Consider the following 19,027-nt stretch of genomic DNA (forward strand, 5'->3'; position numbering starts at 1 on the left):
CACCCATCCTGCTGATATAAGGCCAATTGGCCATTGGCTTGATGAGAAGAAACTACACATCCCTCTGACCCTTTGCCTTAGGGCTTCTTTGCTCCAATCACGCATCGCTCCAAAGCTCCTGCATCCTTCCCAGCAGCCTTCTCCTTCCTGCTCAAGGAGATATGAAGCTTTGGGTCTCGGGTCTATTAATCTGTATGCTGCCTGATGGGAAACAGGCCTCCTGCATGCATTTTTTCCAAGCCCTTTTCCCCCAGTTTTTCCCCCTTTCCCTCATTTGCTGGTGGCACATTCAGCTCTCCCTGACCCTCGCTGCAGTCCAAATGGAGATGGGGAAAGGAAGGATGCCTCTCCACAGACACTAATAACAGAACTTACAGCGATAATAAAGCATGATATGCTCTGTTAGTTCTTTCATTTGAAATAAAAGCCTGTGACACAGAGATATCATTATCATTTTCATCTCGTCAGAAGTTAATATCACGTTTGTGGGTAAATATAATAGATCAAAAATGGATGCTTCGTAGCAATCTCTATAAATACAAGCAGCAGAGATTTAAGGGCTAACAGCGGTCTTTGCTGCTGCAGCTCCAGCAGCACCCTGTGTGCATCCCCAGCAACGTGCTTACAAGGGAGACTTTAAAACTAAATGCATGATATTACCTCCTCTCCCCTGTCAATAATCTGGTAGCCCTAGGCACACATGCCAATGGAAAAGCAGGCTGGAGTTCAAAAGATGTGGCACATGAGAAAGTAGCGGGGATAATTTTCACCTGATATCACATCATCAGAAACTGCTACACAAAATTATTGTGAATTATGGGGGCCTGCTGTGCATTTGATTTCCCACAGCTGCTACCACAGCAGTCACTTTCCTGAAAATTAAGTGCATGTTTCATCTGCTCGCAGGAAGGATAGAGGGGAAAAAGATAAAGAAAGAAAAAATGATGATGAATAAACCACTCCTGTGCCCATGCCGTGAGGCCACAGCCCGTTTTCTGCCTGTAGGGATGTGTGCTGTGGTGGGACAGGATAAGATGGGCTGTGTCCATCAGAAGCAGAGCCAGAGCGCACCTACAGCCCTGTGTCCAGCAACAGCAATATGTTCATTCAATTTACATTTCCTGCAACTCACTTCTGTCTCTTATCTCCAGCAAGGGACACTGCACCGAGCAGATTATTCCAGCTTCTCTCCTCCAAAGAGGGAGCAGCACTAAAAACCCTTGCAATTGCCAGGAGCTTTGCAATAGCATAATTAGAGTACCCAGGCCTGTTAGAAACAAGGGACAGAGTGGGGAGTGGAGGGAGGGGGTTCGCTATGTCCCCATAAGCGATGCTGCAGCACAAAGCTCCCCACAGAGCACTGTGATCACCACCTGACACGCATAGCCCCACTTGTCAGGTCGGTGGCTTCCTCCTGCAAAGCAAACAGGGCACAGCACTGAGCCTGAGCAGAAAGGGAATGGCACAAACAGTTTCCCTCCTCCATCCATTGTCATGCTGCTCCAACAAGTGTTGACCTGAAACGCCACGTGATTATTTCACTCCCTGGCAGATTTTACTAGCGTGGAAACAAAGATACTTCAATAGCACTTTTGTGTCCCAAGATTGCCAAGTGCTTCTATGAGTGCTAATTAAATTTCACAGCCTCCTTGAGCAGTAGGTCAATCCCATCTGACACTGCTGGAGCTTTGCTTCCTATGGAAACGAAGCCAAGGTGACCGTGCTGGCTGTGCACCTACACAGATCCCCCAAACATCCACGTTGGCCAAATCAAAGCAGATCTGACAGAGAGACAGAAACTGAATTTTTACAGTAATGCAGAAAAGGAGTAAAATTTGGGATGAATTAGGAGTATTAAGTACAGTCAGAGAAAAAATGGAAGATCAGAATAAGGCAAGTAGTACCTCCTTAATACAGCATGCAGTCAGCTGTGGCGTATTTTGCCTATCTTACAGACCCTCACATGTCTGAGAGGCAGTGGTGGGCCCTGCAATCTGGCTGTTGCTGTGGGAGAGATGGAGTGGGAAGAGAAAAGGCAGGAAGAGGAGTTCTGCACTAATTCAAAGCATCTCGAACCATTAAGGTTTTGTCCCTGCCTTGGCAATAATAATGGAAGAAACTCCCTTTGGCGATAAGCATCTATTTTCTTTAGAAATTTCCATTCCAAGATGCCATTCCGCATTGCTAACATGTCTGACTCACAATAAAATAAAAATAAATATATCTCAACAGTTTTTTGCTACTTGCTTCCCTCACTGTAACCTACCACTTAACTCCTCGTCCCCAGAAGTGGGCTGTCATTCCTCATTTGGGCACGGAGAGAGATCGCTGGGCAGGACATGGCCTTACATCAGCTGGAACCATTCAGTGGGAACAGCCGTATCAGTCCCAGCGTTATTTGAAATGCAGCAGGAGCAAACACAGAAACAACACTAAGGAGAAAAGCACAGAATCATTAAGGGAGGAGAAGGGGGGGCTGCATTTCTCTGCCTTCTAAGACGGTCTTGCCAACAATAGAGGAAAAGGGATTATCTTCTTCCTTCCAAGGTTGGGAGTCCTGTTTCAGGTTTCATATAATAAGAATGGTACAGCGCAGACAGCAATAATAACCTGCTCTGAAAGCTGCTTGCTGCACAATGGCAAATTGCTCATGGGCAGTGATGGCAAAATTTAATCCCTGCTCTGCTTAGAATGCAACCCGCATAGCCACTCAAGACAACATAATAGCACTTTTGTAGCTCTCTGCTACAAACATCACTTTGAAAAGGATACAGCTGTGGAGGGGGGTCTCCACATGCATCATTTTTGGCTGGTTACCAAGCTGGAGAGCCTCAGACACACTGCGCTCCCTCGTACAGCTCTGCCAGTTACTGCACAGCCACGCTTGGGGAAGGGAGAGGAAATGGATGGAGCAGCCAGTTCAAGGTGAAATTAGCTTGCTTGGTCAGGTGAACAGGTTTGGGATTGATTTTCTGGGATGAGAGAAAACTGGGAGAGAGCTCTCGTCTGGATCTCATCTATAAAGGCACTGTATGGGCACACGTAAGTCTCTGAAAGCCACAAATGTACCAATATCTTCATCAAAGCCATTTCTTCATCAAATCCTGACCCTATTTATGGCGTTGTGTTGCAGAGGGAAGGGAACCTACTTGTATCTGCTCTCCTGCAGCAACTCAGGTGGATTTCTCCTTGGGAGAGTGCCTTATATAGCTTGTAACACTGGCACAGCCAGGTGAAGCCCAGCTGCTGGGAGGCTAGGGACACTAGCACCTTCCTTCTTTTTTCCTCTCCAAGTCCCTAGACTGCTAACGTGCAACTCTTCTTTGGAAAAGCCAGTTCTGCTGCTACCCAAGAGACAAAGCACTCAGGAATAAAAGGATATGGCCACGCATAGAAGATCCCGGACAAGACTAGAAAGAACACCAGCTCTTTCTAGTCCTCCCTTCATCCTTTTCCTAAGCTATCAGACACACTGTTCATGGATGCCAAGTAAATCAACTGAGAGGCCAAACCGGAGCAGCATGGCAAGCAGCGAAGCATGCAGCTGGCCCAGCCAGGTGCAGAAGGACCTCTCAGTCACTTCCATCCTAGGAGCACTGTTGCAGCAGGCAGGGGTGGAAGACCATGGGTGTTTATAGTCAGCCATGGACCAGAAGGAGCAAAAGTCGTGTAGCAACCTGCTGCTGACTGCTGGAGAAGGCACCAAGAGGGATCAGCCTGAATTAGCTTACACATAACAAGTCCAAGCAAACTGTAAGCTTCTTACAGATCACTCAAAGAGAGATAATGCGGCACTGTTTGTCAAATGATGTCACTTGGGCCTCTGTATCCTAGAAGGGATTTCCTTTGGATGGTTTGTGTCTCAGAGCACGCCTTTGGAGCTTACCTTCCCTTCCAGGGCCAAATAAAGATAGAGGATATTGAGTGAATTGCGTCGCAATTCTGGCAAGAACTGCTTTTTGCTTTCTCCCCACCTCGCTGTATTACTGATGGTAACAAGGGAGTTATTATCAATCAAGGCAAGCTACATTGTGATCTGTGCCACGGAAATCCATTTCAGATTGGAGGATAAAGTGTGATTATATTTACACTTCCTTGACACAATTCAGGCAGCAAAATAACAGCCTTCGAGAGACATTTTTCTTCTTCATATTTAGATTTGTCAGTATTGCGGAGCTGTGTGAGAAGGGAGGGAATTATTACAGCAGCTGGGACTCACTGATATGGTTTAGTTGCCTTACAAATGAAGATGTTCCGTTTTCTGTTTTGTCGTCCCATCTTTTTCATCTCCAAGTTCCTTGAATACTGTCCAGAACATCCTCCAGATTGATGAGTTCGCATCTCAATCAATACAGCTCTATGTAAATCTATTTTTGCTTTTGACACATTCCATAAATTATTTCTACTTATAACCTTAATTGGACTGTATTCATCACAGGAGATGGGATTTCTAACTCATGCAGCTGTTTATAAATTAAATTTGCAATTAATGAAGAAAGTATGAGATTAAGCACTTCAGACTTCCCCAGTCTGAATTTGGAAATGATATAATTACATTTTATATGGTCAGACTGCACCGGGGCGTCTTCATGTTAAAGGTGCAAGCTCCCCAGAATCCCAGAGATGCAGGAGCTGACTTGGCCAACGTAGTGGCACCCAAGTGACAGTCGGGTGTGACCTGCTGGTGGGAACAAATACTGCTCCTTATAACCAAAGTCCCACTTCTGGGAGACAACCTGATGTTCTCTCCTCCCTCCAGTGTCAGCAATGGCTTTCAGCCCAATAATGCCACCCATAACACCAAGGAAACCTCAGTTCTCATTAATACACCATTAATGCACAGGATTCATCTGCAGGGTAGCTCATTGGAAGTGGGAAAGAAAGAAATCTCTTTCCTTCCTTTTAGAACTGGAATTCTTGACCTCTTCATTGGGCAGTTCTCTAATACCTGCACTTTTATTCTCTCCTTAGCTCTTCCCCATCTGCAGCAGTCTGCCTTAGGCAAAGCTGTGCATCTCTCCATTGCATTGCATCTCTATTTTCCCTTCATCGCTTAAACTGTGAATTCAAAACTACAGAGTGCAATTAGAAACATGCCCTTGCACCAGAACGGAGAAAACAAAAATATTCTAAGACTTGGCAGCCTGACTTGAATGTAGTTGTTGCTCACAGGTCCAGGTGACCAAGGGCCTTCCCTGAAGACTTGCATACAAGTAGGAATCAGCTCTAGGAATCAGCCTGTGCTCATCCAATGCCAAGCTGCTCGTTGCCTTTGGGACGGAACGGGGTTCTGCTCCCCATAAAGCACAGTGCTTGCTGAAGGGAATACTGAGAGTGAGAAGCTGAGTCAGCAACCAGTTGGTTAAGGGGGAAAGTTAAGAGGAGGTTCAATAAAGCATTAGAAAGAAGGCAAACAGACAGCTGAACGCTGGTGGAACAGAAGTGCTGTGCAGTAGAGTGTGTGTGTTCACATGCACGTCTTGAGCATCTCTCTGTTTCATCTTTCTCCCTTTCTTCCTTTTAAACCTACAGAGAGGCCCTCAGTCTTCTAAGTGCTACACGTGTCCACAGCACATGGTAAAGTACTGCAGGGTTTTGCGAGTACATGAGAGAAATGATGCCTGGAAAAGCCTATGGGAGAAGTGAAATGTATCAGGAAAAAAACTGAGAGGCTTCTTTTCTTGAAGGTAGCCTGGAGGGCTTGGTATGTGAGCACCACCACTTTCTGGCTGGATTGGCTCAGCCCAAGTAATCCCCCTGGCAGGCAGGGAGGGATGTAAAGGTCCTTCAGCTTCCCTCCCTTCTCAGAGCAACAGCAGTGAGACCACTGGGACAAAGCCAACCCCACAGCCTCACCATGCTTCCTGTACGGCTCCCATCCCTGTCGGGGCACCTTCTGTTCTCTGCCCCTTTCCATCTCCACTGCTGACGCGATGTCTGACTTCATCAAGCCATCTGTAAGAGGAATGACTTTCTCCCAAAGTCTGTCCTGGAGGTGAGTGTGTTTTGGAAGAGTGCTGACTTTGATAACAAAATGCTTTGTGAGACAGAGCACACTCAAAGCACGCTTTACCACCTTATGGTTACATTTTCCCCTCCATCAGATATAATAAATAGTGTTTACAAATTCTTAGACATGCCTCCCTAGTAAAATCCACTAAACCCACAACAAATATACTTATCATGGCATTAATTTGGTTAGAGATTTTCTCAGAGTATTGACAGCCATATCTAATTTCCAAGGATTTATTTTTATTTCAAAATATATTAGATGTATTTTTTTCCTTACCCACTACAATTCCCTTATGACTGTGTGTTTCTTCTGAAGGCACTGGGGCAGTTGCTTTACAACCATCCACTGTTAGCCTACATTCAAAAATATCCTTCAATAATTAATATTTTATGTTTATTCATAGGTAAGAACTTAAACTTTCCAACCCAGGTCTGCAAAGCCCTACATTCATTCTCTCTACCACTGAACAGTGACATTTCTTGGTTCAAACACCATTCCCTTCTGGGACATTCTGTGCTACCACGGTCTAGATATTACTGTCTGCAGTCTGGGAAGTAGGCTTTAATAGTCTTAAATTTAAATGTTAATAGAAATTCTCTCAGTCAGACTTATTCCTTACAAACGAAACCAAGCAGACACCCAAAGACCGGGGACTTGTGGTTACGTTCAGTACCATTGTTGGATGCATTTCCTTTCCCCATCAGTCAATTGGCCTCTGTCTACTACAAAATATTGGGACTGGTAGTGAACTAAATGTCCTGCCCATAGATTCAAGTGCCTACATTTCTCTTGAAATGAATATCTGGCACTCATATCCAGGCTTACCTTCCATCCCAGTAGTTCTAGCGTATCAGTACAGAAGCATCATGGCAAATGCATATTCACATGGCACGGATCCAATCCACCGCAGTTATCAACAGCTCTTCATGTTCCCTACTGAATCAGAGCCACAGATTCATCCTCACTTCTTTTTCTATTGAGAAATACTGCAGTAAAACGCTGCCATCAGTGAGCAGCTGCTCAGGTCCATGGCGGAAATGCCCCGTGTCATCAGCAAGCAAGATTCCCATCACACTGATGTGCTTAAAGAGCTCTGAGTCTAGGAAAGTGTGAAGCGTTTATGATGATGGGTGAACTCAGGAAAGGAGTTTCCTCCTGTTTGCTTTTCTCTTGATGGAACTTATTTCCTGGTTCTGACAAACTCTGTTCTGAAGATGTGTGAATTGCTACAATGGAGTTAAAACGTGTGCAGCACCAAGTGGGAGAGAAATAACTAAAGCAGAAGGCAAGCATCCTCTCACATCTGGCCTTACCCGAGGTGCTCTCAGATTGCACTGTGCTTCCTGCACCAGACTCTGCTTTTGTCTCAGATCCATAAACAAACGTTGGAGGAGAGTGAGAAAATCTCATTCCTTGATTGCAGTGGCAGACTTTATCAGATAAAACAAAACAGCACCTGAGTTCATCTTCAGACACCCTTCACCTTCCTCTAATGACACGGCAGCAAACTGAGACTAATCAATTTTGCGCTAACAAATCTAACCAGCTCCGTGGTAGGAATTGTCCTGGAAAGGAAGACAGAGGTTTTGTCTAAGCAGCTGAATAGTTCCTGGTCATCTGCTCAGTCCATTTGCAGGCAGACTGCTCGCTGACACAGCTGCTTTCCTGGAAAAATACCAAAAAATGATGTCTATCCAAGGAGACCAAATATTTCCAGATACGGGGAGGAGTCTTGGCAGAAATTAACAACAGAGCTGTTAATTTTTCACACGCTCCTCATAATGAAAACTTCTTCACTTATGGTATTCAGTCATTGTGTTTCCGTGGTTAAATATTCAGGGCCAAAATTGCAGCTGACCTGAAAGTTCATTGCTGTATTGCTTTACACCTCTTCATACTGATGGCCTTAGGCTTCATTTTTCCAAAGCCATACTCCATCTTTTCCACTGCTTTGGACAAGGATTTTCCATAGGACCAGTGTTTCCCAGGGACAGGAGATTATTTTCATGTGGTTAAAAGCTCATCAATGCGAGTGCATCGTCAACCAAACCACCATGCAAACTCCAACATCAACACAACAGGGCCAACCTTTTGGGACGTGTTTGCACAGCTCCTAACACAGGAGGTCTGGCTTGCTTTGCAGCCCCTCTGATATTCCTGAGATGGCAATTCATAACAACAACAAGAAATGTACAAACAGTGGCACTTGGCTGGAAACATTCCTCTGAGCAAAGCACAGCAGAGCTGACCCACAGGCTCCGCTCCCTCACATGCACTGCTGCTGTGTCTCTGTGCATGGGGCAGCCAATAGAAGCAACTCAGTGCTGGTCTATATCTGACTAATGCAACAATCAGTAAATGCAACATAGCCTTCAACTATGTGTCCAACCACTGTTGGGTTTGGGAGAGAAATCAGTGAAAAATTCGGTAGATAAATGTGCAGTACCATGTATTATTCCTTTCCCTTATTTTCTCTCCATGGCTTATCTATTAACATCTGCTAAATACAACGTGCCCTTGATTCGGTTGACAGCCTAAAAGCTTTTATGTGACTTCTGCTCCACTCGGGGAATTTTGTAAATAAATTGTTCTACTGGATTTGTTTTGAAGAAAGCATCTGTTTGTTTTCAAACCATGTAGTTGGCTAAATGAAAAAGACCTAGCTCTGTGTTTCCTCCCAGGCTGTTTGGGTTCCAACAACCGCTTGCTGTTGTGTGTTAAGGATTACAGGGACAAGAGGGAGAAGTGCAGGGAGCCCTTTGTCCAGCTCCCCACCACCCGTGGTCAGCACTGACCCTCCCCTCAGCCCTGGGAAGAAGGCTCTCTCCTTTTCTATCAGCACCTCCCATGTGCAGATCTCAGCCCAGCTTCTGCCAAAGCAGAGATGCCCACACTCCCTGAGCAGCACAGCTGATCTGCCCTTATTTTAGACGGACACTTTAGAAGAGGAATGTTACCTTGAAAGGGCTCGTTTCTTCTCTGTGGCTTTTGAAAGGAATTGGAACAGTTTTAGCTTGAAATGACAACGTTGCAGTAGTTTGGGGCTGACCAATCATTTTTCCCAGAATTTTCCCTTATTATTTCTATCTGTAGAAATAACATGGATCTGATTGTACCTGCCTAATATTTGCATCCGTCCTTCTGGCCCCATTAAGCCCAGAGTCACCAAAACTGGTCAGAAATACACCCAGGCATTCCAACTCTTTATAAAGGTGTCCACATCACAGGCATCCATTGACACCTTAACCAAGTTTTCTCTTTGCATCCCGGTTTACCCAATACAAAACACCCAATACCGAAACTGAAGCCTGATTTAGGGAGCTTGCACCCTGCAGGACTCAGTGGCTATGGGTAGCAGCATAGTTGATAGGCACAAGAAGCAGAACATGATTTGAAATCAGATGGCGGATCAGAAGTTCTTTGGATGGTAGATGGGAAATAAGGAGTGCTTCGAAAATACAAAAGCTCAGACCTCGTGGCTTTTGAGGACAAAGGCAGCCTGATATACGGGAAGAAAGTCATGCCAGCAAAGAACAACCTGGTAAACAGCACAATCATGATCAAAAAGATGGTTGTGAAAAGACAGAACAAAACCACCGCAGAGGATGGATACCAGCCACATTGGTTGCCAACAGTATTTGCTTCTGTAACCCTGCCTCATTCTGGGGTCAGGATATAAAGTTTGCAGGCTGAGCACACGCTGGCTGGAGCACACTTTGATCACACACAGGGGAAACTGTTGCAAAGAGGAAGCCCAGTTTTGCTTTATGCTATAGTAAAAGCAACCAGCACGTCTCATAATTTCCCCTGTGCTTCAGCAATGGAACAGGCTCCTCCACGCGAACAGCAGGGCAGCAATTATTTTTAGTGGCTAACAAATTAATCTGATGCTCTCTTCTTGATAACTTCCTGTCTATCTCAGAGTTAGTCTCCATCGGGGCTACGTCTTGTACTTCTCTGGAACAGATTTAGCATAAGGCAGTTTCATTCCGAAAGACATTCTCCAGCGTGGTACTTAAAATAGTATTTACTTTCATCATTAGGCTGACAAAATCAAAGTGACAGACAGCCCAAGCTTGGTAGAAACAACGCTGCTACTTCATACCCACACCACAACGTTGCTACAATAGCAATAACATGTGTACACTATGGATTATCAATTCCGCAACAGCAGAACTGGCATCCCTCTTAATCAGCTGCTAAATTATTCTTAGCTAGTCCCTAAATTAAATATTTAAACAGACAACCCTATAGAGAATGCTTTAGAAGTGGTTTTATGAGATCTTAAGAGCCTGATTTGCAGCGCACCAGAGGAGCAAGGCTTTGTGTTTGCCTTTGGTCAGGACTCAGGAGGATGAGCCCAAACGGGAGGCAAAGCACCCCCAGAACCCTTTTGTCACTGCAGAAGGTGGGTGGGAAGGGACAGGAGGCAACCACTGGTCTGCTGGAAAGGGAAAACCTGGTCCTCTTTGGCCACCTGCGTTTAAAGTGGGGCCGGGAAGGAATAAGGATGCTGGTCTGAAGATGCTCACTTACCCACTTAACTTCATGACCTTGTGCAAATTGCCTGACTAAGCACCATCTAGAGCTATAAAAGAGGATGCGAAAGACAGGTTGGATTATATATATGAAAGCATTATGCGCGATGGGTGCCTGAAAGCTGTTACTAAGCCATTCCAATACAGAAAGAAGCCATACTGTATAAAACCTGCATGCGGCAGGCAGAGTAATTCTCTGCACCTAGAAATTTCCAAAGGCACCATGTACTGACCTCCAGCACAGCGTTCTCCCCAGGAATAAACACACAGTCAAACAATAGGAAAAATGCACATCTACTGAGGGATATAAATCTCCTCTGGAGGATGCAGTATAGTGACCTTTTACTGAACCACGCGTAGATAAGCTCTGCTATATTACTCTGACACCTTGAATCCCCTTCTGGAAGATCACTGCATATAAAACAAATAAAAGTGAAGATATTTAGCTGTTGGAGTGCTGCTTCACCTTTCCCAAAATTATTCTGAGCACATCTACATGCACCAGACAGTACTGAAAAGATGTGGATTGATCTTGCCCTATCCATTCACTGTCGATGTACTTTAATTACTCATCTAGTATCATTAGCCTTTGTGTTTTGTCTTGTAAGCCCCATTCAAAGCCAAGGGGCCAGTTCTCTCCTCAGCCACCCCTCGGGTTATCTTTGCTCTGCACATGGCACATCCACAGATCACAGCCACTGCCTTCCAGCCAGCAGGTGATGGTTTTATTCAAGCCTGTGGATCTTCAGCTGAAGACACCCATTTGGTTTCCAGGCTACACTTGCGTCTCTGTCACCACCTTTCCTCTCATCCTACACTGAGGTCTGCCCCTTCATTGCTCCTCCTCCCCTGCAGGGCTTATGCCGTGCATCGCAGTGGTACTCACTGCTCAGAAATGCTGTGTCCACCTGGTGACCACTGGCAACGCCTGAGAGAAAAGCACATTTCAACAGGGCACAAGGACATGGACTCACAGCAGAGCACGTGGGAACCTGGAGGGTGAACCTGGCTTTGAATCCAATGTGAGACCCTCATCTCACGTTACTTCATCTCTTCTCATCTCAACAGTGCTGCCTTTACCTGTTTTTTCTTTATTTGCAGGCAGCAGCTGTAATTATTTTATAGCATTAGATACACTTCAAAGTAGAAATTAAATAGCAAGGGATTCTTTGCCTGCACCCCCATCCAGTGCACAGGAGTTCCACAGCAGTCACAAAAGCACTGCAACTGGTGTCACAGCTGTTACCAAGCATTGTTGGGAAACACTTTCAAAGCAAAATGTGACTTCCTATAGCGTTGATACTATTGATACAGAAAAAGGGATCCTCTAAAAAGACAGACGTACTCAATCCCCTCATGCTCCTGCACCTGTGGAGCAGAAAGTTCTCTGGATTGCTCCCGAGCGCCAGGAATGTTTTACCCACTTACGTTTTGGTGCCTTTCATCTCAACTTCTTTCTGAAGCTGATCGTCCCTGTGGTGCCTAAATGAGAGATGACAGTGAACCCATGGGGAAAATAAGGCTGATGAAATGCAAAGCAGCGTTATTTATGCTGAGTCTGTGTGCAAAGTGCATTTCAAACTTCCTTGATTCTCAGTAATAACTGAAGTTGGAGAGGAGGGGGCAAGCCAATAGCTGCAGTTAATATGTTGGAGTCTCCTGTATTTTTCCTTCTCCCTTGGCTCGCTGAAGCAGTTTTTCAGTTTTTTTTTTCTTCTTTCCAATCTGACTCAAAGATCTGAGCTGTAACTGAAGATCTGCAGGAAATCTAACTCCGGTCTTTGGGTTTGCAGCCGGGAGAGAGGAAAACATGGGCTGGAATGGGTGGGTTTGGGCACATTCTTTCAGCTGCTCGTTGGTGCTGTCAGTGCCACATTCCCACTCCCTACTGAAGAGATTCACTTGACTTTGAAGCGTTAGCATGGCTGCTCCTCTTTAAACAAATATCTCGTCTTCCTGAATGAAAGACATCAGTTATAAAGTGCCGCTCCAGGGCTGTGGCCAGCAGCCCCTGCCATACTTCAAGTCCTGCACGCATTTGGCCAGGATTTAAGCAGGAAAGAGCCAAATACTGACCTGGGACTTGTCTGCCTGAATCAGCACTGTGGCAAAAATTACCCAAGGGAGGTAGGAGCAATGAAATCCAGATACACGTGACTCAGACTGTTTATGAGGGTGGATAGTGATAGGACAAGGGGGAATGGTTTTAAACTGGGACAGGAGAGGTTTAGGTTGGATATTAGGAGAAAGTTTTTCACCCAGAGGATGGTGACGCACTGAACAGGTTGCCCAAGGAGGCTGTGGATGCCCCATCCCTGCAGGCATTCGAGGCCAGGCTGGATGTGGCTCTGGGCAGCCTGGGCTGCTGGTTGGTGACCCTGCACATAGCAGGGGGTTGGAACTGGATGAGCACTGTGGTCTTTTTCAACCCAGGACATTCTGTCATTCTATGATTCTATAACTGGAGGACCCATGTGATCTATAATGCAAACCCAAACAGATCAAACCCTCTCTGATGCAAACCTGTGACATCAGTGAAATGCAATTGAGTCAGGTAAAAAAGCACAAGAAAACCCCATCCTGTTGATAACCTGACATTCTGCCTTTGCTCCTCATATTGCATGTATTAGGAGGGGCAGACTTCCTCCCACTGTTTGCGTGGAGGGAGCCTTGCTAATTTTTCACATCTAGCATTACAAACACAGCGGTAAGAGAGGAGGGTGAGACAGCCATCAGGCGCAGACGATAACAGATTTGCAGCTCTCAGGCTCAAGGCTTCCCCACAGCGGCAGCTCCGTGCTTATGAACACTTGAAGCGCATCCCTAATGATCTCACCCAGCCGTGGCAGACAGGCAGGGGTTGCTGCTGGTTATCGGGCACGACGGTGGGCTGGCAGCCCCGCTGTGCCACTGAGAATTGCCAGAAGCTTGTGAACGGAGCCCCTCTTTCTAATGTTCATCCTCTACAACTGTGATTACTGTACCTTTGTAATAACAAGAAGGAAAGGCAAGGAACAGGTCTGTAGCTCCTTTGGTCCCATGAGCAGAGAGGAATGAATATAGTGTGACCCCAGTGCTTCCATAGCTGTGTCTGCTCCCACTGGGGCTCTCCAATCCTCAGTTAGAGCCCCTGCAGATAACGTGCTCCTAGTGCTGGTAGAAGTGACAACATGAAATAGGAAGTTCCAAATCTAGAAGGTAGCTCTGTCCCCCAGAGCAATTTTTTCTTGTTCCTAGGGGCACAGGAAAGGCATTTCTTTTCTTTCCCCAAGCTAGGCTGAGCAGCTTGTCCTCGCTGAGCTGTGTGCATGTCACAGCCAGACTCTATAAGGATGTCTGCATGAGCAGGGCAGCTCCAGGCTCCCTGTTGCCTGCATATCCCCAGAGCCAGGAGAGCTGTATCAGCTGGCAGGGAAACCTGGGCCAACAGAGGGAACAGAACTGAATTTGGGCCCAGCACTACAGGAATTATTGACATAACACCTCAGGCTGCACTGTGCAAACACAGCCAAAAAAAACCAATATAGCCACAGCCTAATTGTCATATTTGCATGAGGCTAAAAAAGTAAGTTTTATTAATATTCTGGCATACTTCATTGGCCCGAATCCCTTCCAAAACAGGGGTCCCGCTTTGCTTCAAACTGTGCGGGCAATTATTTACTTGCAACACAATCCGAATGGACTCTGCTCTAACTTCCCAGACTAACAACTTACTGACCGCCAACCAGGCATGAGAAACATCAGCTCCAACTGTAAAAGCTTGTGACATTTGCAGTCACAGAATGGCACCAAGAAACACAGACCTCAGACTTGTCCCAGGGGTTCACAGAGCACCTCCTGCCTCCAGCAGTGCAGCACAGCTTGCTAGCAAAGCAGCCTCAGTCACTGGTGGCTGGTGCAGGCTGATGGCCCCACTGGAACAGGGAATGCCACCCTCCCCCTGTGCTTTGCTGCAGCCACATCCAAGTGCATGGCCATAAAAACAAGCCGTGGCTCTAGAGTTTTTGTGTGAATGGACATAAATTATTACCTCGAGCACGCAAACAGCAATCCTGCTTATAAGATTTATTATTGTCACACTGGGTGATTGCAGCATGGAGTCAAGTTTGTGATTTAATAAATGAAATACCAAAGCTCGTGCCAAAAAGAAAAGAAAAAATATGAATTAAGTCAAACTTAATCTGATCCACATGGGCTGCATGAGTTTCTCCCCTGCGTGGTTTGATAAGAGATGGGTGTTCCATCCAAAACTGGAAGGGCTGCCCCCCCCTACCTGAGGAAATGCCACGCTTTGTAATGCAACCGCGAGGAGATGCAATGAATTGTTAAATGACACAAATTACAAATTAATTTGCTCTTTGTTTTTTGGGTTTCGAGCTCAGGCAATTAACTGCCAGCAGGATGGCAAGCAGCAGAACTAAGCTTTGTGCAGCCCCCAGAACGGCAGGCTGGGGAGCAGCACGCATAGAGCTGGAGGTGAGAGGCTCCAGCACAGCCTCAGGAAAGGTGAGAACATGCTCCCTAGCCTGGTTTGTTTGTAAAAGAAAACCAGTGAGACCTCCTGCCAAAGAAACTGAGCTGTGAGAGACAGAGATACCATGTTCTGTACTCTCTTTCCCTTTCAAACAATCGCAAGAGAAGGACAGAAGGCACCTTCATCCATCAGAAACAGCCCCACCGAGGAGCACAGCTTTGTTTTCTTTCAGTGCTCCTCTCACACGATGCAGGAGGCCACGTCCTGACATCAGGGCACTGCAAGTGCTGTTTGGTCCCCCACCTGCTCCATCAGCTCTGTGGCTGCTGTCAGCCTTCCCTGGGAGCAGGCAGGCTGATGCTAACCAACTGTTCGTGTTGCCCAGGTCAGAGATCTAACACCTGGATTCTTCGGCTCCTGGATTGGTTTTGTCTTTTGCAGCAAAAGGTCAGTGTGGACTGATCCTACCAGAAACACAGGTAGGGTGCAGCTCTGGCCCAGATTGTGCCACTCTCATCTGTTTGCATCTCAATGCCAAATGAAACAGCTCTTACTTTCGCCTCTTCTTTACACCCTCCTGACTTAAAACACCTCCCCCAGGCCTCCCGCCTGACTTTCACACTGTTCTCATGGCCATAACACCACTAAGACCACCAGCAGGGTAGCTGGGACTCCCCGTTCTGACACAGCAGTTGTATCCCACCCTGTGCTGGGCCAGAGGATGAGGACAGATGCTATCTGAAAACCAGCAATCCTTACCTGTCACCACCACAGAAACCTAACAAACAAGCAATTGATGTCCCTGAGCTGGCCACTTCTCAGTTCTATCATTTCCTTTATTTTCTCCTAAAGTGCCCCATACTTGGCCCTCACTTTTCTTGCCTTGCTGCTAATCTCAGTGTTCTGTGTCACAAGTAGATGAGACACATCTGCTTTCTATTTCAACCAGCAAGGAAATATTTATGCTGGGGGGGGGGGGCTTGTGGTTTTGCCTGCAGCATCAGAGGATGCCATTCAATGTACAGCAGGGGGCTCTGGGGCACCTGCAGGTAGCTAGCTGGGCTACATCAACTTTCTATTTAAGTGGCTGGCAGCAAACCATTAATTGTTTGGGTTTTCGCCTTCAGTAGGAGGTTTTACTCCACTGGAGCCCAGCATCATGGAGGACAGGGAAGGAAAGGCATCACCAGTGTACATCCACTGCTCTGACATGCTAGTTATGATCTAAACTATACTTTTAATTACTTGTCATGATTTATCGTGACAGCGTCTCAAGGTCATAAAGCACCATGAAGTGGAACAACCTGCCTGCCAGCTTGAAGCTCTGCTGCTGAAGTGCTCTCTTCTGTCCTGCTTCCTTCATGCTCCCTGTGCTTCCTCCCACACTATCCAGCCCCTCAGTGTCCATCTGGGATCAGACTCATCACCTCAGGTATCTGTGGGAACTACTTTGGTAGCTCTGAGCCAGGACTGGAAAGGAAAAGGTTTGGTGATAGTAAAGCTGGACCAAAGGGATGGTTCCAAGGGATGTGCAGAACAGGTCCACCAAAGGAGTTAAAAAAAAAAAAACAGCCCCACTGTAGACCCTGTGATGAAGAAACAAGAAACCTAGAAAGAGATTGGGTAGGAGGAAACAGAGGAAGAAAACTATGTTGCTAGAATGCCTCTCGTGCAGCCACTTCATTCAGCACGAGACTGCCTGTATGGGCAGATCTGCCATCCAGACCCCTCACCAGACCCAAAGCAACAGCACAACCACAGCCCCGCAGTACTGTAAAGAAAGACCCAATGATCTCAAGTGTCCAGCAGGAACTTCGCTGCTTTGCACTCAGTGCATAATGATGTGTTACTGCACACCCAATTAAAGCTGCTAACACTCCTTGTGCCTTTGGGTAGGAATCTGTGTCCTTCCTGTGGCAAAACAGTGCAATGTGACAGTGAAGAGACTGTGCAATCCAACCTTGATGCATTTTAAGACTTCTATAAATAATTAAGGGAGCTCATCAATTAATAAAAAGAAAGTGAAATTGAAAAAGCAGGAGGAGAGGGGCAATGAATACCCACTGGGGGATAATAAGTATGTCCTACACTGCAGCTTACACAGACTGAAGTCTTTTAGGGAGAGTTAAAGTGGCTTTGTGGTTTGAGCTAGAGAAACAAATCTTAGCTGGAAGGAAAACCTGCTGGGAATAACAAAGCTGCTTCCTAAATCCGAGCTACACTTGGGAAGATTTTTCAAGATTTACACACTCAAGTGAGAACAGCATGGGATACACACCATATATCGGTGTATTTCTCAAATATGTGAGGAAAAGAAAGGATCTGGCTGGTGCCTGGGGTTTGGTTGCACCGACAAGTCTTTGGGGAAGAGATAAAATACAGCAATGCAGAGGAAAACATCTTTCATTAATTAGACCATTATTAGCCTCCTCTGGCTCAAACGTGGGCAGCTTTGAAACCGTAGCTGCTATCAAAGAAAAGATTTACAGAAGTTCCACAAAGACAGAAAGAAACAATAAAGCCTGGTGATATCCCAGTGGGCTGAGAATTGGTAGAGTACACTAACTGCAAGTTACTAATTAGAGCAGCTTTGAAATCAGCGGCTCAAACCTGTGCTAAACAGCAACGCGGTGCTTTGGGCCACGGTTTCAAGTGCAGAAATGAAACACGCCAAGCAGGCATGCCTGGGCACAGAGATGTCGTTCTAAAAGGGAAACCAGGAAACTGCAGGTGCAGCTGAATGCTTGTGAGCACACAATTACCCGGTGGGTGTTTGCAACTGCATGTTTCGTACGTGCAATTACCCCCTTCGCACCCCTGCCTGCATATTTTTTGTGTGCCATTTGAATGCCTGTCTTTAAAAACATGACCTTGGTGTCCACAAACACAAGCCGTGCCTGAAGTGCTGAGCTGAACGCCTAGCAGGCATTGGGGTCTTAAAGAGGTTAAAGGGTTGTTTTCTCTCATCTTGCTGACACACTGCCTGACGCGAAATTGGTGCTTTGCTGCTGAGGAGTTTTCATCTTCTGAGTATTTCCCTTGGAAGTTTTGGCACGCAGCTGGTGAGCCATGCAGCGAAGGGAGAGGAGATGTATGTCTGCCCTACAGGAAGGAAACGCAGAGAAAGGGTATTAAATGAGGTTGAAGCCTGCGATCTTGCCAAATCAAGAAAATGGAAGGTAACACAGGTGGCTGAGCTAAAGGGCTATATTTTGCTGTCAAGCAGCCTGACATTTGCTCTGGTTTCAAATCCTTATAATCTGTTGTGAAATACCCTTTGGATTTTACTGTCAGCAGCTCTGCAGCACAGTGGGTCTGTGGCTGGGCGGGCAGGAGGAAGGTGTGCGGGTTCATTCATCCTCCCTTCTGCTGCCCGCCCTGCAGAGCACACCCATGGAATGCCCTCCCAGAAAAGCAGCGCCCTTGATTTGAGAAATTCTGCAGGAAAAGCCCTCAGCAGGAAGCAAACACAATGCACACTTGATGTAAAATACATTCAGGTAGAAGGAAAAACCACCAATAATAAGGGTGCGTGGCTCTGCACTATGATAGCTGTTTCATTAGTCCCAGCAGCCTACATGCACATAGTAAAGGAGTCTTCATTTCCCAACAAACCATATTTCTAAAGTGTTCACCCACAGTGCAGAAGATTCAAATCTTGGCTAACTTTCAAACATTCAACATCATCGGGAGTCAATGCCCCAACTCCACTGCACTGGCATCCCACACTCCCAGAAGAAGGTATTAATCCTAAAACATGTGTCTGATATCATGTCGGTAACTAAAATGCCAGGAGAAGGGAGAGGTGTGTATCTGTCCTGCTTAGCAGCTTGCTGTGCCTTCAAGGAAAGAGCAAAAGGGAATAGAACTTGAAGGAATCATGCTAAAGAATGAATACTACGTGCAGAAGATTCTATTCTACAGCGTTCACCATAGCAGCTTCAAATGACTGCATAAATGTAACAGCTGACAGATCAAATAAAAAAATAAAAGATATTGCCA

General features: G+C 46.1%; 1 long non-coding RNA gene across 8 annotated transcripts in view; it reads right to left on the reverse strand.

Moving 5' to 3' along the window:
• Positions 1-12,817, reverse strand: part of LOC101751351 — an 80,008-nt gene extending 67,191 nt beyond the window's left edge. For 7 of the 8 annotated variants that reach the window (XR_005840905.1, XR_006931787.1, XR_005840910.1 and 4 more), the window contains exons 1-2: positions 11,980-12,817; positions 2,267-2,432 (exon numbers count right to left, since the gene is read on the reverse strand). This is a non-coding gene — a long non-coding RNA (uncharacterized LOC101751351). The remainder of the gene's footprint in view (positions 1-2,266; positions 2,433-11,979) is intronic. The other variant, XR_006931788.1, reaches the window with a different exon arrangement.
• Between the last annotated feature and the right edge of the window lie 6,210 nt (positions 12,818-19,027).

The sequence above is a fragment of the Gallus gallus genome, chromosome 19 (assembly GCF_016699485.2).
Source record: "Gallus gallus isolate bGalGal1 chromosome 19, bGalGal1.mat.broiler.GRCg7b, whole genome shotgun sequence".
Taxonomy (NCBI): Eukaryota; Metazoa; Chordata; class Aves; order Galliformes; family Phasianidae; genus Gallus; species Gallus gallus.